Source organism: Neomonachus schauinslandi, chromosome X (assembly GCF_002201575.2).
Source record: "Neomonachus schauinslandi chromosome X, ASM220157v2, whole genome shotgun sequence".
NCBI lineage: Eukaryota > Metazoa > Chordata > Mammalia > Carnivora > Phocidae > Neomonachus > Neomonachus schauinslandi.
Genome location: NC_058419.1, coordinates 12,934,728 through 12,958,465, shown reverse-complemented (window position 1 = coordinate 12,958,465; position 23,738 = coordinate 12,934,728). Strand labels below are relative to the sequence as shown.

The 23,738-nt window shown below is 38.2% G+C and overlaps 1 pseudogene; it reads left to right on the top strand.

Annotated features, from left to right (window-relative positions):
• The first annotated feature begins 23,208 nt into the window (after positions 1-23,208).
• Positions 23,209-23,738, top strand: LOC110575933 (annotated as a pseudogene).

Genomic DNA, 23,738 nt, shown 5'->3' with positions numbered 1-23,738 from the left:
TAGATTTAATACATAGGACAATTATAAAGGATGAAAGTGGGGATTAAAGGGAAATGATATCATTAAAAACTTTCTACATTTTACATGAAATAGTACAATATTAATTCTAAATATACTAGTAAAGTTCAGGAATATATATTTTAATTGCTGGTGCAACCACTAAAAACTAATACAAACCATTACAGCTAAAAAGTCAATAGATTAAATAGAATACAAAAATATACTCATAGAATCAAAATGAGGGAGAAAAACAGGACAGGGTCAACAACAACAGCAATAACAAAACCCAGAAGAAACAAACAGAAAACAATAAAATGGTAAACCTAAAACCAACCATATCAATAATTAGATTAAACTAATGGTATAACCACTTCAATTAAAAGGAACAGATTGTCAGAGAAGATAAAAAAGCAAAATTGAACAATATGCTGCCAATAAGAGACAAACTATGAAAACACTGAAAGGTCAAAAGTAAATGAATAAAAAGAGATATACCCTGTAAACTGTAAGCATAAGATGGCTGGAGGGACAGAGGTATGGTGACCACATATATCCTGTTTCCTTGGGACAGTCTAACTCAGTCTTGTTATCCCCAGCTTAGTACTTAATATCCCCTCCTTCCACTTTAAGGAGAGTCTTCGTTGGGAGAATAAATTATATAGTCACCACAGGCAGAATAATGACACAAATTCTATGATTCAAAAGGTCCAGTGAATTCCAAGGAGGATAAAGGAAAAGAAATCCCTGCCTAGATACATAATAATGAAACTGAGCAGAGATGGAGTTGAGTGGGGGGAGAGAAGAGGTCATATGTGTATGTGAAAGAGAATCGATCAACCTTAAAAGTAGCCCAGAGGGATGCCTGGCTGGCTCAGTCGGTATAGCATGCAACTCTTGATCTTGGGGTTGTGAGTTCAAGCCACATGTTGGGCATAGAGCCTACCTGTAAAAAAAGTAGCCACAAAAAAAAAAAAATTACCTTTAGAGGAATAATCAATAAACAGCTGAGCTCTCAATACCAACAACGGAAGACAGTATACTATTTCAATGTGCTGAACAAAAGTAACTGTTAGCCTAAAATTCTATACCCTACAAAAATACTTTTCAAGAATTCATACAAAATAGAGACAATCACAGGTAATGTAATAATAATAATATGCATTATTAGTCATACTTTTACTTAAAAAGCATAAAAGATTTACTTAAATCCAAAGGAAAATATACCAAATGGAATATCTGAGGTGTAAAAAGGAATGAAGAATAAAGAAAGTAGTAAAAATGTGGGCAAATATAAATGAATATTGACTATAAAAGCAATAATAATAATGTCTATTGGAATTAAAAAGAGAAGTAAAACATGACAGACTTTAAATACCAGGCAATAAAATATTTAAGCTTAAGGTGGGGAGGGGAGAACAAAATATAAATATGTTCCAAAATTCTTATAGTACCTAGGAGTAGGATAAAAGCTTTGACTCACTTTAGACTTGGTAAGTTATTTATGTATGTCATAATTTATAGGCTAATAGCTAAATGAATAGAAAAAGAGTACATAACTTTCTAACTGCTAAAGGGAAAATAACAAAAAGATTAAAAATAATTAACTGAAAGACAAAGGAGAAAAGGTCCCAAGAACACTACACAATAAAATGAAAAATTTAATCCCAAATATATTCATAAATACATTAAATATAAGTGGGCTACCTGTTCTAGTTAAGGTACCTAGAATTTGTGCAGCACCCATCAGCACTGCAGAACTGGAAACTGAGCAGCTGAGATGACACTTGATCTTAGCTAAAAGGCTGAGAAGCAATGAGCAGCTGAGATTATAAGGGCCAGCTCCAGGCTCCAGGGAGAATATAGCCTGATGGAAGGTTTATGCAAGAGTGGAGAACTGGTGGGCAAAAAGGTGGAGAAAAATTAGATAACCGCCCAGTCATATGTCCCGGATGGGGGAAGAGGGTTTCACGTCAGGCATAGTGAATACAAGCCTGGTAGCAGAAGTAGTTCCAGGCCTCACCTGATCGTAGGGATGGGACTTCTTAACATCCTTTCTGCCTCAGGGCTGGTTGGGGCTGAGTGCATAGGCTAGCGTCTGGAGAAGACAGAGGATGACACCCAGAGCTATCTCTGGGCAGAGAGAATACTCAGTAGTTTATTGAAGAGAGGAAAATAACACGGTTTCCCTGCAGAATTTGATATATGGAAATGGAACAATTCTATGACCTACTGTTATGTCGTGTAACATAAACTCATCTCTAAAAATCAGTGCAATGATTTCTAGGACATACCTCCATAATTTCTTGTGGCTGTTTCTCCTGGAGAAATGCAGGAGAGTGTTTTAGGGGATACCAACAGAGAATGATGCTGGAGGCTTTCTCTCCCAGCAAGACCCAGAGAGAAGTGAAAAGGATGAGATGAAATTATAACAGCAAAGCCCCTAGACATCATCATTCTTGGCATGAGATTCTCTTGCCCAGCTCTGCACAGGGGGGCTCTTTGGGCTTTCATCTTCTGAGTATGCTGGCTTGTCTTGTTAACCAAGAGGTCATTTGACAGTAATAATTATTTCCCAGATATATTGCAGCATGAGGGTTATTTATTTTGTGGATGGCTAAGCAAATCTGGGAGAAGTCTCTTCCTAATAACTCAGTTGTTCCAATACCATTTTTTCAGTAATTGCTTTTTCAACCTCCAAAATACAGAGTACTTTGTTAATTTTAGTATTCTTTGTATATTTAATCATCATTCTCATTCCATAGGCTTTGGTGAAGAAAAGTAAACTGTTTATATTCAAAAGCTTTTCTTTATGAATTGATTAGAACTGCTTCCCTTTCACAGGCCTCACTATTCAAGACTCTGAGTTATCTTAACTATGAAAGTGTAATGTAGGAATTTCTCAGGACCACCCTTTGATGTATCCCTTTGAACCCTAAGCATGCTCTGAGAACTGGGTCTACATTAAATTCTGAACCACCCTCTGATCCCATTTTGAAGCCACAGAGATCAGAACTGGTGACTGACAAAGACTTTAATCAGAGCATTTAACACTCCCAGATTTCTTCCAACTCATTATGTCACATTATAGAAAAACTGAACAAATCAGGTTCAAGAGAAGTTATTACAGTCCTTGGAAATTTGTGATCACAACCAAACTCTCTTTAGTGGGATCTTCGAATAAATCCACATAAATTATGGCCTAGTGAGTGGAGGGTATTATTTCTACAGTACAACATGTGGGTGAGATACAGAAATAACCTCAGTAATTTGGTCTTAACAATTACAGAGAGGCATGAAGGTGGAGCACCAAAAGCATAGATTTGGGAATTAGACAAACCTGGAGCCAAGTTCTGACTCTGCCATTTCCTAGGTATAACTTTAAGCAAGTAACCCCATCTCTCTCAGGCTCAGTCTCCCTTCCGTAAAGTAGAGAGAGCAAAACTACCAACTTTACAATGTTGTCAGGATGAAAAGAGAATAAGAATGTGAGAAAAGACTCTGGTATATGGCTCACATTCAGTGAGCATCACTGATACATTAAATATATCTCAATGATTCAGACTGTAGTGAGTTATTCACACAATCTGTATTCCAGCCAGTCTCAACTACTTGGAAAGCAGAATACTGGTGGTGGTAGTTATAGCAGTTGCTCTTTATTGAGCTATTTATGTAATTTATGTATATTACTCTGCTAAGTACCTTAATACTCATTGTCTTATTTAATCCTGACAACGCTAAAAGGTCAGTGTCAACGGAGTAGCTAACCACAAGGGTTCTGAAACGAGAAAGTTCTGGATTTGATTTGTGGCTCCCCCAATTAACATCTATGTGACTCTGGACAAACTTAGACCCTGTCTAACTATAGATTGTCAATTTCCCCCATCTGTAACAAATACATCATTCCTACTTCACAGGGCTGTTGCTACGATTTAGGGGGTTAATGTATATAAAGATCCTGGTACCTAACAGGTATTCAATGTTAGGCTTCCTTCTTGCCTTATAATTTAATAAGGAACGGGCAAACGAGTGTTTATATTACCTTATCACTCCTTAAATTTAAAAATTAAATCAAGATTTGTCAAAAGCAATGTAGTAGAGAAAAAAAAAAAGAATGAAAAATCAAGCCATCTTGGAAGAAGTTAGGGGGAATGGACAGAAATCTGATAGATTTTTAGCTTAGCTTTTTCAAATATTAGTCCTGAAAAAAGTGCTATTTTTATTTGAATGTGGTATTATTTCTCAATTTTATTCACTTGACAACAACAACTGCTTCAACAGTTCTTCTCTGGGGTCATGGTTACTGGAAGAAAGCATAGTGTGACATTTGAATAAAACATTTTTAGAGGCTCCATTCTGGCCAAAAAGAGACAATGTAGATGTCAGGCAAGTAGAGGCAGGCATTAATTTAATGGCTCATTCCATCTTAATGGTAACACGTGACAACTGTCAATTCCCAGGAAGTTTTTAATTGGCCCTTTCCTAGGAAGAAATAGGGTGTGGCCTTTTACTGTGGTTTAACAAGCTGCCCCTGCCACCATCTGCCACATTCCCAGTGTGCACAAACTCATTTCTTCAACTGCCCACCCTCGCTCACTCCATAGCTTTTTCTTCACTCTAACTTATTTCATCCACTGGCCCCTGACCTTTCCAACTTTAAATCACCCCCTCAGCTAGACAGGTAATCTCATCCATCCAAACTTTAAGCCTTGGCTTCCCTCCTGGCCAAATGTTTCTATCCTCTCCCCTTCTGGCATAGGCTGATAACTTGCAGGATGGTACCCTTCTTCAGTCAACCGGGCTCCATAGAAAATTCTGCCCATACACTGGCCCTGTGCAAAGCTTCTCAAACCCGTTCTACCAGATCTTGCATACAGCCTTGGACTGACAAGGATGATCAGGAGAGGGGGACCAGCAACCCAAGAATCGTCCCTGCAAAAAGCAGGAATTTGAGGGCAAATAAGATCTTTAAGGAATAAACCTTCCTCTTAGGGTCCCTCCTTCTCTCTGGTTTCACCCCTCCTCCTTGCATTGTGCCAGTCACCACTACCACCCTAACTTAACGTCTCCTCACTAACTTTTCAGCACCTAGCCATTTGGATTGGTATTCCTTTAGCCAAGGCAAGTGACTGCCACGGAAGAATGATCTTTCTGACCCACTACTGAACACAGCAGTAGCTTTTGTGGGTTCAAATAGTTCAGCAGAATATCTACCCTTCCATTTAAGAAAAATGCTTTGGCTTCTATGGGCATAGCTACAATGTTCACTTTGAGACTTCTGTAGCATTCAGACAAGTTGTTTATACTTCTCCTTGTTAAGGATTTAAGGTAGCTTACTATATGAATATGATATTCTTTATTTCATGATAAAATAAAAATTATAAATAAGATAAAAGGTCAGGAAATCAGGGCAAGATTTTTTAAAAAGGTGGAAAGGTAAAAACAAGGCCAGGAGTAAAGGTTAGTGCACAAAATGCCTACTGAAAGTCTGGAAGATTTGCTAACAGCAAAGCCACAAAACTGGCCAGTGTGAAGGCAGAAAAGCAGTTACACGATTTACAGTGCCTTCAGAAAGTAAGCCAAACAAGAGAAGTACAAGTATTCCTGGTACTGAGACCAGACATTACATTACACCATCTATAGCAACACATTTCACAGGGCTGTTTCCTGTAGGCACACTCGCCATAGGCTGATGATTTCAAGCCAAAGCACAATCCTGCTAAAGCACTTCTACAGGGAGGCAGAGTGATTGGACTCAGGTAAGCAGATCTACAAAGGTCTGGCTTAGAGAAAGGTTGTAGAATTTCTGTAGGAATGGGTAGGTGACATAATTTGTAGGCAATTCTCCATAAATACGGTTCCTACAACTGAGCTTTGGTTTTCAGCATCAGCAAATCCTAGGAAATGTTCCCTGACAAGTCACTGAAATGGAGCTCTTTCAGACTACCAGTTAAGCACAGAATCATGTGCATTAGCAGTGAGTCTAGCTATAGTAAATCAAATACTCGTGTCAGTTATTTAAAATATATATATATATAAAATAATCATAAAATGTCTAACCTAGGACAGCATAAATTCCTGGTATATACTTTAAAATAAATCACAAAGTGTGGCTGATAAATCCCAAGGATCCCCATGATGCCCTCCTCCTAGTATCCACCTTCTTGTATAATACCTTCACTCAGAGTGTGGGTGGGACCTGTGACTTGTTTCTAAATGATACAAATGGCCAAAGTGATGGGATGTTACTCCTGTGATTAGGTTACATTGTACAGACTTCATTTTGTTAGCAGCCTGGCTTTAGAGACTCCTTGCTGGCTTGATGAAGTAAGTGGCCATATTGGGAAAACCCACATAGCAAGGAACTGTGGGTAGCCTCTAGGACCTGTGGGTGGCCTTTAGGAACTGTGCGTAGCCTCTAGGACTGTGGGTAGCCTCTAGGAACTGTGGGTAGCCTCTAGGACCTGAGAGCAGCTGCCAGTCAACATGAAGCCAGGGGGCCCTCTGTCTTCAAAACCCGAAAGGAATGAATTCTGACAATCACCTGAGTGAACATGGAAGCAGATTCTCACCCAGTTAAGTCTCCAAATGACTACATAGCCTGGTTGGGACCTCAACTATCACCTTGTGAGACCCTACAAAGAGGACCCAGCTAAGGTACGCCTAGACTTCTGACCCACAAAAACTTTGAAATAATAAATGTGCGTTGTTTTAAGCCATTAAGTTTGTGGTAATTTGTTGTACAAAAATAAGTACCTAACATATGAAAATGGACTTATTCTAAAATGTATGCCAAAAACAGCAGTTCATTTGTTAATTATAAGGCAGTTAGATGGTGAGGACACCCTGCCAAAAATAACAACTTTAGTTTTAGAATAAAATACAGAAAATCTTTCTGGCTACAAATACATGGCAGGGCTAGGTGATTAAAGTGTCTCCTGATTTCTGCCGATCTAACCATTTCATTTTCTACCGGCTGTGTCCTTGCTGGATGCAAAGCACCATTACTGGGTTCTAGGAGAGCAAGAACTGGAATAAAAGCCAAGATCCCATAGCCTTGAAAAACCCATAAGCTGCTCAGGGACACCAAACATACAAAATGAAACAACTTACAAACAGATGCCAAACAATATTTCACTGTACTAATACAAATTAACAAAGATGTGGGGAATTTAATCAGAAAAATAATAAGCATTTAAAAATTCATTTCCATTCAGCTTTAGGTGTTTTGGGTGCTTACCTTTGATTGTGGATGCACCTGCTATTCTGAGGGTTTACCTCAAACAAACAAAAACACTACGCTGTGCCCATTATCGCCCAATTCTTCCAATGCACTCTAGGAAAGAAGCTGCTCGCTCATTCTATCATATCAATGATGCAAAGTTTGTCTTCCCTCACACCTGCTCCAGAGCAGAGGCAACAGGGCAAAAACTGAGGTTTTATGGACTTTTCTACTTCCTAAGCACCACTATATCTGAGTATATAAGCTTTAGAAGTTCTATTGTTAAGAAAAATACATGCTCATTACAAAAAATTAAATTATAAATAAGGAAAAAAGGAAACTAAAAACCTGCAACCTAGCTCAAGAAAAACACACTTTGAAAACTTTGGGGTAATGCACTTTCCAGAGAAGATAGTTGAATAGGAGGATCCTAAGCTCACCTTGTCCCAAGAATACCCCTAGGTACACCCACATCAGTGTAAATAACCCAGAAAACAACCTAAAGACGGACAGAACAGGCTCTCCACAGCTAAATGTAAAGAAGAGGCCACACTGAAGAGGGTGGGAAGGGCAGAGATAAGGTTGGAAGCTAAATGGACCCACAGGACTCTCCGTGGGAGGGAGGGACATGGCAGGTGCCAGAAGAGGAGAGAAACAGACCCTCACACCAGGCACCCCAGGTGCGGGGAACCCACACGAGGAAGACGAATCCCCATAACATTTGGCTTTGAAAACCAGAGGGGCATGATTTCACAAGTCCTTACAATCAGCAGGACTTAACACCTAGAACTTTGAAAATCAGTTGGCTCTGCTCTGGGAGAACCTGGAGGGCAAGAGGACACCGAGTCCCCACCCTTAAAGAGACAGCACAACAAACAGCCCCACTGAGATACAGCATAGAAGCAGCAGTTTGAAAAACACATTGGGTAGATCAGAGGAAGGTGTATTTACTAATCTGAGAGAGTATGCTGGAGGGGCAAGGATCTTTAGGTGATTTGTGCCGGAACAAAGGAGCTGGCAGGTGCCATTTCCCTCCCCATCCCCTCAGCCTGGACACATGGACACCTGTAGGAACCAGTGCAGCACCAACACTCTCCATCTAACTTGTTAACAGCACACCCTACCCCCATGCTCTCCTGTGGGCCTCCCCCCTCTAATATGCTCTTGGTCAGAGTCCATCCAAAATGGTACCACAAGACTGCCAGTATACAAGCAGCCCCACTCAGGGCCAGCACCACTCCACAGTGACTTCTGCTCCAGGGAGGGGGAAAATAACCACATACCCAAGTCCAACTTCAGCCCCAGCAGTTGGCTGGCGGCATATATCAGGTCAGACTGCGGGCTCCACTCACTAACGAAAAATCCACAGGGGACAACATGGAGAAAACACCCTGAGGTTCAGTACTACTGCATGCCTGGCAAATTCCTAGTCAGACTCAACTCAGGCCCAAGGCAGCCCCAGACTGGCCCACTAACAACACAGTGACCAGACCCAGCCCACAACAGGCAGAGAGCCACTGCGGACAACTGGACTGAAGGAAAATGTGGCTCAACCACAACAATAGGGCACATGCAACACATATAGGAGACACCCCCAAAGCACCAGGTTCTGGTGACAGGGGGGTGACAGGGGACGTTGCACTGAAGGGCACTACAGGACCTCCTCTTCATAAGGCCACTACTTTCAAGAACAGGAGATGTAGCTAATTTTCCTAACACGCAGAAACAGACATGCAGAAATAGACAAAAATGAGGAGACAGAGGAATATGCCCCAAATGAAAGAACAGGACAAAAATCACAGCAAGAAGCTAAATGAAACAGAGATAAGTAGTATGTTTGAGAGAGAATTTAAAGTAATGGTCATAAAGATACTCACTGGAGTTAAGAAAAGAGTGAAGGACCTCAGTGAGGCCCTCAACAATGAGATACAAAACAGAAAAAAAAAGAACCAATCAGAGGATGAAGAACTCAATGACTGAAATTAAAAATACACTAGATGGGGGTGTCTGGGTGGCTTAGTCAGTTAAGTGTCTGACTCTTGATTTCAGCTCAGGTCATGATCTCAGGGTCATGAGACTAAGCCCAGGCTCCACGCTCAGTGAGGAGTCTGCTTGAGTCTTCCTCTCCCTCTACCCCTCCCCCTGTTCACTCTCTATCTAAATAAATCTTAAAAAAATAACACTAGATGGAATAAATAATAGACTAGAGGAAGCAGAAGAATGGATCAGCAAACTGGAGGACAGGGTAATGGAAAGCAACCAAGCTAAACAGGTGAGAGAATAAAAATGAAAATAGACTTAGGGAACTCAGTGACAACATCAAGCATAATAACATTTGCATTATAGGGATCCCAGGAGAAAAGAGAGAAAAGGGGGCAGAAATTTTACCTGAAGAAGTAATAGCTGAAAACCTCCCAAGTCTGGGGAAGGAAACAGAAATCCAGATCCAGGAAGCACAGAGAGCCCCCAACAAAATCAACCCAAGAAGGTCCACACCAAGACACATAATTGAAATGTCAAAACGTAGTGATAAAGAATTTATTTTTTAAAAAAATTTTTAAAGATTTTATTTTTAAGTTATCTCTACACCCTTCATGGGGCTCACACTCAAAACCCTGAAATCAAGAGTCACACGCTCCTCTGAATGAGCCAGCCAGAGGCCCCTAAAGAGAGAATTTTAAAAGCAGCAAGAGAAAACAGTTACCTATAAGGGAAACCCCATAAGGCCATCAGCTGATTTTTCAGCAAAATTCTGCAGGCTACAAGGGAGTGGCGTGATAAATTCAAAGTGCTGAAAGAAAAAAAACCTGCAACCAAGACTACTCTATTTAGCAAGGCTATCATTCAGGATAGAAGGAGAGATATAGAGTTTCCCAGAAAACTCTGGGGTAATCTACTGTGACCAAAATTGTGCATGTCTGTGTTAAAATTATTTACATACACATGAATACACACATGTGAATATAATCACACTAACATGCTGCTGGATTTTCCTCATTTAGCAATTGTGAGCATCTCTCCATGTCAAATACACTTTCCCATCACTGTTTTTTTTAAATCTAAAGCTTTTATTTTAAGCTTTTGTGAAAAATAAAACAAATGTTCCAGGTGGGAATCATTGTAAACCATATTTTTAGTTCTAATTCATTTATTTTTATTTTGATTGAGATGTAATTCACATGCCATACTCTCCACCAATTTAAAGTATACAATTTAATGGTTTTTATTATATTCACAGAGTTGTGGAACCATGTACAATTGGGGCACCTGGGTGGCTTAGTCATTAAGCGTCTGCCTTCGGCTCAGGACATGATCCCAGAGTCCTGGGATCAAGCCCCACATTGGGCTCCCTGCTCAGCCAGGAGCCTCCTTCTCCCTCTCCCACTCCCCTTGCTTGTGTTCCCTCTCTAGCTGTCTCTCTCTCTCTGTCGAATAAATAAATAAAATCTTAAAAAAAAAAACATTTTAATCATCCCCCAAAGAAATTCTGTATCCATTAGCAGTAACCCATTTCCCCTCAACCCTGCCCCAAAGCCCTCAGCAAACAACTAATCTTTCTGTCTCTATAGATTTACCTATTCTGGATATTTCATATAAATGGAATCATATAAACATGGCCTTTTGTGACAGGCTTCTGTCAGCACAATGTTTTCAAGGTTCATCTGTGTCATGGCATGTATCTGTCCCTAACTCCTGTTTATGGCTGAATAATATTCCACTGCAGGGCTTTACCAAATTTTGCTTATCCATTCACCTGTTGATGGACACTTGAGTTGTTTCCATTTTTTTTTTTTTTTTGCTACTATGGATAACACTGCTATTAACATTCATGTACAAGTTTTTGTGTGGACATAAGCTTTCATTTCTCTTAAGTATATACCTAGGAGAACTGAAACTCTTTTTGAGAAAACAAAAAATTGGGGGACCCTGAATGGCTCAGTCAGTTAAACATCTGCCTTTGGCTCGGGTCATGATCCTGGAACCCTGGGATCAAGACCTGCATTGGGCTCCCTGCTCAGCAGGGAGTCTCCTTATCCCTTTTCCTTTGCCCCCCCCCACCCCCCTACTTGTTTTCTCTCTCTCTCTCTTTCTCACAGAAATAAAATCTTAAAAAAAGAAAAAAATTGTTTTCCACAGCAGCTGCACCATATTACATTGCCAAGAGAAATGTATGAGGGTTCCAATTTCCCCACATCTTCCCCAAACTTATTTTCCATTTTGTTGATTATAACCATCCTAGTGGGTTTAAAGTAGTCTCTAATTGTGGTTTTGATTTGCATCTCCCTAATGACTAATGAAGTTGTGTGTCTTCTCATGTGCTTATTAGTCACCTGTATATCTTCTTTGGAGAAATGTCTGATCAGATCTTTTGCCAATTTTAAATTGGGTTGTGCTCTTATTGCTGAGTTGTAAGAATTATTTATATATTCTATTTAAAAAGTCCCTTATCAGGGGTGCCTGGGTGGCTCAGTTGGTTAAGTGTCTGACTCTTGATCTCAGCTTGGGTCTTGATCTCAGGGTCATGAGTTCAAGCCCCATGTTGGGCTCCATGCTGGGTGTGGAGCCTACTTAAAAACATTTTTTAAAAAGTCCCTTAAGACGCCTGGGTGGCTCAGTCAGTTGAGTGTCCCACTCTTGGTTTTGGCTCAGGCTGTGATCTCAGGGTCATGAGATCGATCCCCACGCTGGGCTCTGTGCTCAGCATGGAGTCTGCTTAAGATTCTCTCCCTACCTCTCCCTCTGCCTCTCCCCCCACATGTAAATAAATAAATCTCTCACTCTAAAGTAAATAAATAAATCTTTAAAAATATTATCAAACACATAATTTGCAATTTTTTTCTCCTATTCTGTGAGTTGTATTTTCATTCTCTAATAGTGCCTTCTGATGCAAAAAGTTTTAAATTTTGATGAGATTCAATTTGTTAATTGTTTCCTTTGTTTTTGTGTGTGTGTGTGCTTTAGGTGTCCTATCTAAGAAACTATTACTTAATTCAAAATCATGAAGATTTATGCCTAAGTTTTCTTCTAAGAGTTTTATTGTTTTCATTCTTACATTTAGTTCTATGATCCATCCATTTTTTAGTTAGTTTTTATATATAATGTGAGGTAGGGATTCAATTTCATTCTTTTGCATGTGGATATCCAACTGTCCCAGCACCATTTGTTGAAAAGACTTTTCTTTGCCCCACTGAATTGTCTTGATACCCGTCAAAAATCAATTAACCATAAATTTGAGGATTTATGGACTCTCAGTTCTAATCCTTTGTTCTGTATGATAGGCTGAATACTGCCCCCCAAATATGCCCACATTCTAATCCCCAGAAACTATGAATATATTGCCTTACATAGCAAAAGGGACATTGCGGGTGTAATTAAGATCTTGAGAAGGGAAGATTTTCCAGGATCATCTAGTGGGCCTAATATAATTATAAGGATCCTTATAAGAGAAAGACAATAGGATCACAGTCAGTAGGAGACATGACGATGGAAACAAGAGGCTGAAATTAACACAAGGAAGGGGCTATGAGCCAGAAAAGCAGGCAAGCTCTAGAAGCTGAAAATGTCAAGGAAATAAATTATCCTCTCTGAGCTTCCAGAAATAACCAGTGCTGATGATACTTTGACTTTCACCCAGAGAGACTGATTTTGAACTTCTGACCTCCAGAAGCATAAGATAATAAATTTTTTACAGCCACTAAGTTTGGCAATTTGTTACAGCAGTAATAGGAAACTAATACAATCCATTCATCCTTATGCCAATACAATACTTTCTTGATTACTATAGCTTTGTAGTAAATTTTTAAAACAGGAAGCATAAATCCTCCAACTTTGCTCTTCTTATTTATTTATTTTAATTATAGGCATGACAATATACAGCAGAACTCTAGGACTTATTCATCATGCATAACTAAAACTTCATACCCATTGAAAAGCAACGCTCCATTGTTTTGACTATTCTGGCAAACTCTACCATGTTAATAGCTCAATAGTCAATTGTTTAATTGGTACCATAATTCTCATATTTGGGTTATTTTCAGTATTTCACGATCATAACAACTGCAAAATATATCCTTTGAGGCAAATATTTTTGTACATTTATAATTATCTCCTTAATTTCTATGTCAAAAAAATACATTTTTGAGGCTTTTGATAAGGCCAAAGTGACCTCCAGAATTCTGTACTGCCACCAACAGTATATGTGAGTATGCTTTCCTCACACTCTCATCAATCCAAATTTTAGACTTAGATTATAGATTAGAAGTTTAGATGTGAAAGGTAAAGATATAAATTTAGTATAAAAATGTAAAAGAATATTTTGTGACCTAGGGGCAGGGAAGTATTTTTCAAAACTTAAAAAGATTTATAAAACAAAACTGATGCAATTAATTAATTCAAAGTGAGGACTTCCATTCAACAAAGCATAAGAAAGTCACAAAGTTAGTTGACATATGACAGAATGGAAAACATTATTTGCAATGTCTAAAACTGATAATGAAATAATATCTAGAACATTCAAGAAAAGCCTTCAATTTTACAAATCCAGTACCAAAATGGGCAATGATTATAAGCAAGCAATTTACCAAAGAGGAAACCCAAAAGTCTGAAAAGCATAGAGAGATATGTTCTAATTCATAGTAATAAGGCAAACATCAATTAAAACAGTAAGATAGCACTTTCTCTTTTAAACTGTCAAAAATTATAAAGGATCGGGGTGCCTGGGTGGCTCAGTCATTAAGCGTCTGCCTTTGGCTCAGGTCATGATCCCAGGGTCCTGGGATGGAGCCCCACGTCGGGCTCCCTGCTCAGCGGGAAGCCTGCTTCTCCCTCTCCCACTCTCCCTGCTTGTGTTCCTGCTTTTGCTCTCTCTGTCAAATAAGTAAATAAAATCTTTTAAAAAAATTATAAAGGATGATAATGCCAAGAATTGGCATGAATGTGCAGTACAGAAATCTATGTGCACTCCTGGTAGGACTGTAGATTGGCACAGCCAATCTGAAAAAAAAAATCTGGCAGCATTTAGACAGATCGGGAATATGAATATCCTAAGACCCAGACATTCTGCTGCTGAATATACATCCCAAGTAAATTATCACATTATTCCAGAGGGGTACTCATAAGAAGGTGTCCATTGTGGCAGTATCTGGAAGCAAGGTGTTTTAAGCAATCTAGATGTCAATAACTGGGAGAGATGTTAGGGGGGGAAATGTGGTATATGCACAGCAGGCAGCAGTTAGAAGCATTAGACTAGGTAAGTGCATGGCAATAAAGATGAATCTTAATATGAAGGCACTGAACGCAAAAATTTAAGAAGAACAATGAGATATGTAATACACACCCATCTGTATAAATTCAAATATATGCAAACAGAACAGAGAGTTCAATAATAAACTCATATGTACAGAGTCCATTGATTTTTGACAAAGATAGCAAGGTAATATGAAGGGGGAAAGATCATCTTATCAATCAATAGTACTGGAAAAAATACATATTTGTAAAGAACAAAAAATTAACCTTAAATATTAACCTCACTTCTTACAGAAAATTTATTCAAGCTGTATCATAGGGACACCTGGCTGGCTCAGTCAGTAGAGCACGTGACTCTTGATCTTGGGGTTGTGACTTCAAGCCCCACATAGGGTGGCAGATTACTTAAAAATAAAATCTTTAGGGAAAAAAAAAGATGTATCATACACTAAAAAATAAATTAAAACTATAAAGATTTTATAAACTCAAATTAATCTTCTCAAAAGGGAACATTTACCCTCCCAGAGGTACCAACAGTTCAAAAGGAAATTCATGAGAAAGCAATGTTTATCACAAATGAAACACTAATAGTGGAGTGTTAGTTTTCTATTGTCACAAAACAAGCTGCCATAAACTTAGTGGCTTAAAATAGTATCTCTTTATTATTACACAGTTCAGTAAACAGAAGTGTAAGCCATCTCAAGTCTCACATGGCCAAAGTCAAGGTGTCAGCCAACCAGGCTCTTATCTGGGGGCTCTAGGGAATAATCCACTTTCAGATTTATTAAGTTTGTTGACAGAATTAAATTTCATTTGGCTATAGGACTGAAATCCCTGATTTATTGCTAGCTCTCAGCCAGAAATGGCTCTCAGCTCCTAGAGAACATTCTTTGGTCTTTCCACATGCTCTCCCCACCCAACCCTAAATCTTTAAAGCTACCAGTGCTTCACTGAATCTGTCATGTACTTTGAATCTGACTTCTCCTTTTGCTAGCAACTGGAGAAAACTCTGCTTTTAAAGGACACACCTGATTGGGTCAGGCCCACCCAGATAATCTCCATTTCATAGCATCAACTGACTTGAAACTTTAATTACCAAAATACTACTACAAAGGATCTGAAAGCTAAATTGCCATTGGAATCACAGCCCAGAAAAATTAACCAGAACATGTGTGCTAAGCCTAACATACCAGATAAAAAGTCTAGGAAACAACTGAAAACCATTCATTATACAAAGAACCAGGAAAATCATAACTTAAATAAGAAAAGACAATCAAGTGACACCAACACTGAAATGAATCAAATGTTGAAATTGCTGCCATCATAAAAACAGTTCAACAATTACAGATTAGCTAAAAAAAAAAATTTGAAAAAGTAGAAAACCTCAGCAAAAATGTACAGGTTATAAAAAAGAAGAAAACGGAAATTATAAAGCTAAAAAAAACAATAATAAAAAATAAACTTCACCTCTCTAGATGGGTTCAAAAGCAGAGTGGAGATGACAGAGGATAGACTCAGCAAACTTAAAGAGAATGCAAGAGAACTCACCAGTGAACAGAATTTACCTGATGAGAGAGAAAATACAGACTAACTTCTCTCTGAGAAGAGACTCAGAAACCTGCATGACAATAAAATAGATGGAACATTCATGTCATCAGAATCCCAGATGCAGAGGAGAAAGAAAGTGGCGCCAAAGATATAATAGCTGAAAATTTCCCAATTTTGGCAAAAGAAACAAACTTACAGATTCAAAATGTCGAATGAACCCCAAACAGTATAAAGCCAAAGGAATCCATGGCAAAATACATCATAACTAAGCTTCTGAGAACTAGACAAAGAAAAAAATCTTGATAGCTGCCAGATATATTTGATACATTACTTATAGAAGAGGAGCAATTGAATGACAATAGACTTCTCATCTGAAACCATGGAGGCCAGAAGAAAATGGCACATTTTCAAGTCCTAGGAAAAGAACTGTCAACCACAATCTCTATATCTATAGTCTATATTCTATATAGTGAAACTATCGTTTAAGAAAGGAGAAATAAAGGCATTTTCAGACAAAGGAGAATGGAAAGACTTTGCTCTCAGGAAACCTATTCTTAAAAAATCGCTAAAAAAATGGCTAAAGGAAGTTTTTAAAAGAGAAGCAAATGATAAAAGAAAGAACTGAATAGGAAGCAATAAATAGAAAGATGAAGCAATGGGAAAAGCATATATATGTATATTCATGAGGCTACCCCTCTCCTGAGTTTCATAAATCGTATTCGATAATTAAAACAAAAAAACAACACGAACTGGTTATCAAGACAATGACATTTAAAAGTGGGAACCAAAATCAAGGTAAGGCTCCATACTTCGCTTGAAGTACTAAAACACTGATGCCATAGACTGTGATAAGTCACATATGTATACTGTAAAAACCCAGAGCAACAGCTACAAAAATGACACAAGGCGGGGCGCCTGGGTGGCTCAGTTGGTTAAGCGACTGCCTTCGGCTCAGGTCATGATCCTGGAGTCCCTGGATCGAGTCCCGCATCGGGCTCCCTGCTCGGCAGGGAGTCTGCTTCTCCCTCTGACCCTCTTCCCTCTCGTGCTCTGTCTCTCATTCTCTCTGTCTCAAATAAATAAATAAAATCTTTAAAAAAAAATGACACAAGGTACACTTAAAAATTATAAATAAATCAAAATAGAATTCTAAAAATGTTTCAAGTAACCCACAAAAAGGCATGGAAAGAGAATTAAGGAATGACAATGGGGGCGGGGAGAATACAAATAATAAAATGGCAGACTTAAGCACTAACATATCAATAATAATCTTTAGTATAAATGGTCTAAATACACCAAAAGACAGAAACTGGCAGAGTGGTTAAAAAAACTTAACCCAACCAGATGTTGTTTATAAGACACTCACTTCAAATTCAACAACATAGGTAAGAGGAAAGTAAAAGGATAGAAGAAACATACTTTGTGCAATTGTTAATAATAAAAACAAGAAGGAGTGGCTACAGTAATATCAAAGTAAACATCAGGGGCACCTGGCTGGCTCAGTTGGTACAGCATGTGACTCTTGATCTCAGGGTCGTGAGATCAAGCCCCACAATGGGGGCAGAGTTTACTTAAAAAATAAAAGTAACCATCAGAGCAAAGAAAAAAAACTGGTGATGAAGAGGGACATAGAATGCTAAAAGGATTAATCCACCAGGAAATCATAAAGATCCTAAATGTGTACACCAAAGAGCAGAGCCTCAAAACACATGAAGCTAAAACTGATCAAGCTGAAAAGGTTAATAAGCAAATCCCAAATTATATTGAGGACTTCAACACCCCCCTCTCAGCAGCTGACAGAACTTTTAGTCAAAAAATTAGCAACACAGATCATGTGAACAACACTCCACCCAACAGCAGAATACCATCTTTTTTCCAAGAGCCATGGAATATTTATAAATATAGACCACATTCTGGGCCATAAGACAAATTTTAAAAATTGAACTTACACAGTGTATTCTCTGACAATAATGGAATCAAACTAGAAGTCAGTAACAGAAAGACAACAGGAAAATATCTAAACATACGAAAATCAAACAACTACCTTTTAAATAAGCCATGTGTCAAAGAGGAAGTCTCAAGGGAAATCCAAAAACAAATCAAACTGAATAAAAATATAAGACATCAATTTTGGGGGATGCAGCTGAAGCAGTGCCAAAAAAGAAATTTATAGCAGTAATGATTACGTTAGAATGAAAAAAGCTTTCAAATAAACAATCTACATTCCTATCTCAAGAAAGCACAAGGAAAAAAAAACCCAAAGCAAGCAGAAGGAAGGAAATACTAAATATAAGAGCAGAAATCAATGAAATTAATAACAAAAAAATAGAGAAAATTAATTAAACAAAAAGATGGTTCTTTGGAAAAAATCAATAAAATTGATAAACCTCTAGCAACACTGACAAGAAAAAAGAGAGAAGAAACAAATCACCAATATCAGGAATAAAATAGAGACTAATATTATAGATCCTGCAACTATCAAATATAATAAGGGAATACAAAACTACAAACAACTTTATGCTCATAAATTCAACAACTTATAAGAAATAGTCAAGTTCCTTGAAAACAACAAACCAGCAAAGCTCAAACAAGATGAATAAGTTGAATAGCCCTACAACCATGAAAGAACTGAATTTGTTATTTTAAAATTCCCCAGAAAGAAATTGCCAGAACCACATTGTTTCACTGGAGAATTCTACCAAACAGACAAAGAATTCACTTCAACTTTACATAAACTGTTCTGGAACATACAAATGAGGGAGCATTTCCCAACTCATTTTAGGAGACCATTATTACCATATACCAAAACCAGACAAAGTACAAAAAAGAAAAGAAGACCAATATTACTAATGAAATTACATGCAAAAATCCTCAACAAAACAACAGGCAACTAAATTTAACAATGTATAAATATATATATATACCATGACCAAGTGAGATTTTCCTAGGTATGCAAGGCTGTTTCAACATTTGATAGTCAATCACTATAATCCACATTATCAAGAAGCTAAAAAAGGAAAATGCTGTGATCCTATCAATCCACAGAAAAAGCATGACAAAATCCAGTATCCATTCATGATTTAAAAAAAATCTTGGCTCAGGAAAGAGGAGTATTACCCCCAACTCAATAAAGAACATCTAGAAAAAGCCTACATCTAACATTGTACTTATTGTAGAAAGACTGAATTCTTGCCCTACTAAGATCAGGAACAAGACAAGGATTTTTTAAATTAAGTTTTTCCATTTTAATTCCAGTATAATTAACATACAGTGTTATATTAGATTCAGGCGCACAATATAGTGACTCAACAATTCCATACATTACTCACTGCTCATCATGGTAAGTGTACTTTTTAATCCCCATCACCTAGTCAACCCATTCCCCCCATCCTCCCATCTTCCTCTCCTCTGGTAGCCATCAGTTTGTTTTCTAGAGTTAAGAATCTGTTTCTGGTTTAAGACAAGGATTTTTTTCTTTCACTACTGTGATTCAACACAGTACTGAGAGTTCTAACAATTACAGTAGGATATATATATATACATATGTGTGTGTATATACATACATACATACATACATAAAGGCATACAGATTGGAAATGAAGAAATAAAACTATACCTATTTGCAAATAATATGAAATTACAGATTTCATCATAGAAAACCTCAAGCAATCTACAAAAAGAAAAATAAACTAGAACTACGAGTGATTTCATCAAGGTCAGAAGATACAAAAAAATGTGCAAAAATCAACTGCATTCCAATGTGCATGTGAAAACAAATTAAAAACACAGTAGTATTTAAAATTACTCCAAAGAAAATGAAATACATAGATATACTCCCACCAAAACATGTACAGTTGACCCTTGACAACATGGGGCTTAAGAGTGCCAACTCCCACATAGTTGAAAATCCCTGTATACTTTTTGAGTCCCCAAAACTTAACAACCAATAGACTACTGTTGACTGGAAGCCTTACCAACAACATAAACAGTTGATTAACACATATTCTGTATGTTATATGTGTTTTATACTGTATTCTTACAATAAAATAAGCTAAAGAAAATATTAATAAGAAGATCATAAGAAAAATACATTTACAGGACTGTAAAGAATCCATGTATATAATAACAAAGTAGCAGAAAGAGAAAGTAACAACACTATTTACAATTGCACCAAAAAGAATAAAATACCTAGGACTAAACTTAACCAAAGAAATGAAAGACCTATACTCTGAAACTATAAAGCAGTGATGAAAGAAACTGAAGATGACACAAACAAATGGAAAGATATTCCATCATGGATTGGAAGAATACTGTTAATTGTTAAAATGTCCATATTACCCAAACCAGTCTACAGTCAATGCAATCACTATCAAAATGCCAACAGCATTTTTCACAAACCTAGAACATATAATACCAAAATTTGTATGGAACCAAAAAAGACCTTAAATAGCCAAAGCAGTCTTGAGAAAGAAGAATAAGGCTGGAGGTACCACAATCCCAGATTTCAAGATATACTACAAAGCTGTAGTAATCAAAACAGTATGGTACTGGCAAAAAATAGACACATAGGTCAGTGGAAAAGAATAAAGAGCCCGAAAATAAACCCACAATTATATGTTCAATTAATCTATGACAGAGGAGGCAAGAATATACAATGGGGAAAAGACAGTCTCTTCAATAAATGGTGCTGGGAAAACTGGACAGCTACATGCAAAAGAATGAAACTGGACCACTTTCTCACACCATACACAAGAATAAACTCAATATGGATTAAAGCCTAAATGTGAGATCTGAAACCATAAGAATCCTACAAGAGAACAGTCAATAATTTCTCTGACACTGGCCATAGCAACATTTTTCTAAATGTGTCTCCTGAGGCAAGGAAAACAAAAGCAAAAAGTAATTCTTGGGACTACTTCAAAATAAAAAGCTTCTGCATAGCAAAGGAAACCATGAAGAAAACAAAAAGACAACCTACTGAATGGAAAAGGATATTTGCAAATGATACATCTGAGAAGGGGTTAATATCTATAATATATAACGAACTTATACAACTCAACACCAAAAAACCAATCTGATTAAAAAATGGGCAGAAGACTTGAACAGACATTTTTCCAAAGACATCCAGATGGCCCACAGACACAGGAAAAGATACTCAACATCGCTCATCATCAGGGAAATGTAAATCAAAACCATAATGAGGTATCACTTTACACCTCACAGAATGGCTGAAATCAAAAAGACAAGAAACAAGTGTTGGCAAGGATGTGAAGAAAAAGGAACTGTTGATGGGAATGCAAATTAATACAGTCACTGTGGATAATAGTGACTAATTAAAACTAGAAATTTTAATCAAAAAATTAAAAATAGAAATACTAGGGCGCCTGGGTGGCTCAGTTGGTTAAGCGACTGCCTTTGGCTCAGGTCATGATCCTGGAGTCCCTGGATCGAGTCCTGCATCGGGCTCCCTGCTCGGCAGGGAGCCTGCTTCTGCCTCTGACCCTCCCCCCTCTCATGTGCTCTCTCTCTCTCATTCTCTCTGTCTCAAATAAATAAATAAAATCTTTAAAAAAAAATAAAAAATAAAAAATAAAAATAAAGATAAAAATAGAAATACTATATGAACCAATAATTCCACTATTGGGTATTTACCCAAAGAAGACAAAAACACTAATTTGAAAAGATATAAGTACCCCTATGTTTAGTGAAGCATTATTTACAATATTGAAGTGTTCTTCAATAGACAAATGGATAAGGAAGATGTGATATAATATATATATACATATATATATATCACATCACATATCTATGATGGAATATTATGCAACCGTAAAAAAGGATGAGGTTGTGCCACTTGAGACAACATGGATGGACCTAGAGGGTATTATGCTAAGTGAAATAAGTCAGACTGAGGAAGACAAATATCATATGATTTCACTCATTAGTAGAATCTAAAAAAAAAAAAAGAATAAACAGAAAGCAAAATTGACCTATAAATACGGAGAACAAACTGATGGTTGCCAAAGAGGAGGGGGTTTGGGGTTGGGCAAAATTGGTAAAGGAGAGTGGGAGATACAGGCTACCAGTTACAGAATAAGTAAGTCATGGGAATAAAAGGCACAGCATAAGGAATACAATCAATGAAATGACACTGTAATAGCGATGTATCAGGACAGGTGGTAGCTTCCCTTGCAGTGAATATAGCATAATGTATACATTTGTCAAATACCTATGCTGTATATCTGAGACTAATGTAACACTGTGTGTCAACTAGACTCAAAAAAAAACAGTCCACAGGGGCGCCTGGGTGGCTCACTCAATTAAGCATCTGACTACAGCTCAGGTCAAGACCTCAGGATCCTGAGATCAAGCCCCGGGTCGGCTCCCTGCTCAATGAGAGTCTGCTTGTCCCTCTCCCTCCCACTCTGCTCCTCTCCCTGCTCCTGCGCTCTCTCAAATAAATAAAATCTTTTTAAAAATCCGCATATGGTGGACCTGTGTGCAGTTCAAACCTGTCTTGCTCAAAGACCAACTATATAAAATCTGTATGCTAAAAATTACAAAATGCTGATGAAAGAAATCAAAGACCTTAAGAAATGGACATACATGTCCATACCACATCCATCAGGTGGAAAACTCAACACAGTGAAAATGTCAGTTCCTCCAAATTTACATTCAGGTTTAACGAAATCCCTATCAAAACCCCGGCAAGGGGCGCCTGGGTGGCTCAATCGTTAAGCGTCTGCCTTCGGCTCAGGTCATGATCCCAGGGTCCTGGGATCGAGCCCCACGTCAGGCTCCCTGCTCCACAGGAAGCCTGCTTCTCCCTCTCACACTCCCCCTGCTTGTGTTCCCTCTCTCGCTGTCTCTCTCTCTCTGTCAAATAAATAAATAAAATCTTAAAAAAAAAAAAAACCCAGAAAAGTTTCTGTAGCTTCAGATAAGATTATTTTTAAATTTATATAAAATCTTATGGGCCCTAGAATAATTAAAGCAATCTTGCCACAGAATATTGAGTCTCCATCGAAAGTCACTGAAGTTTCCTGCTTCAACAGTTCTTGGACAGAACCCGGCACTCGTCCCCCACCCTGGTGGCTGCTCAGAGTCAACCCTCCGCCATCTCCTCACAGTGCCCACAGACCATCCCCGTTGCAGCCACCACCACTTGACACTGCCTCTCCTCAGCGGCTGCCATGATGACTATGTCCCTCTTACAGGTACACCAGAACTACCACCAGGACTCGGAGGCTGCCCTCGACCTCCAGATCAACCTGGAGCTCTATGCCTATGTCTACCTGTAGTCCATGTCTTACTACTTTGACCACAAAGAAGGCTTCGAAGAACTTGGCCAAATATTTTCTTTACCCATCTCATGAGGAGAGGGAACATGCTGAGAAACTGATTAAGCTGCAGGGAAGACCCTCAGGATATCAAGAAACCAGACCGTGATTACTGGGAAAACGGACCAAATGCAATGGAGTGTGCGTTACACTTGGAAAAGAGTGTGAATCAGTCACTACTGGAACTACACAAACTGGTCACTGATAAAAAATGACCCCATCTGTGGGACTTCATTGAGACTCATTACCTGAATAAACAAGTGAAATCCATCAAAGAATTGGGTGACCATGTAACCAACCTGCGCAAGATGGGGGCTCCTGAATCTGGCATGGCAGAGTATCTCTCTGACAAGCATACCTTGGGAAACAGTGATAGCGAGAGTTAA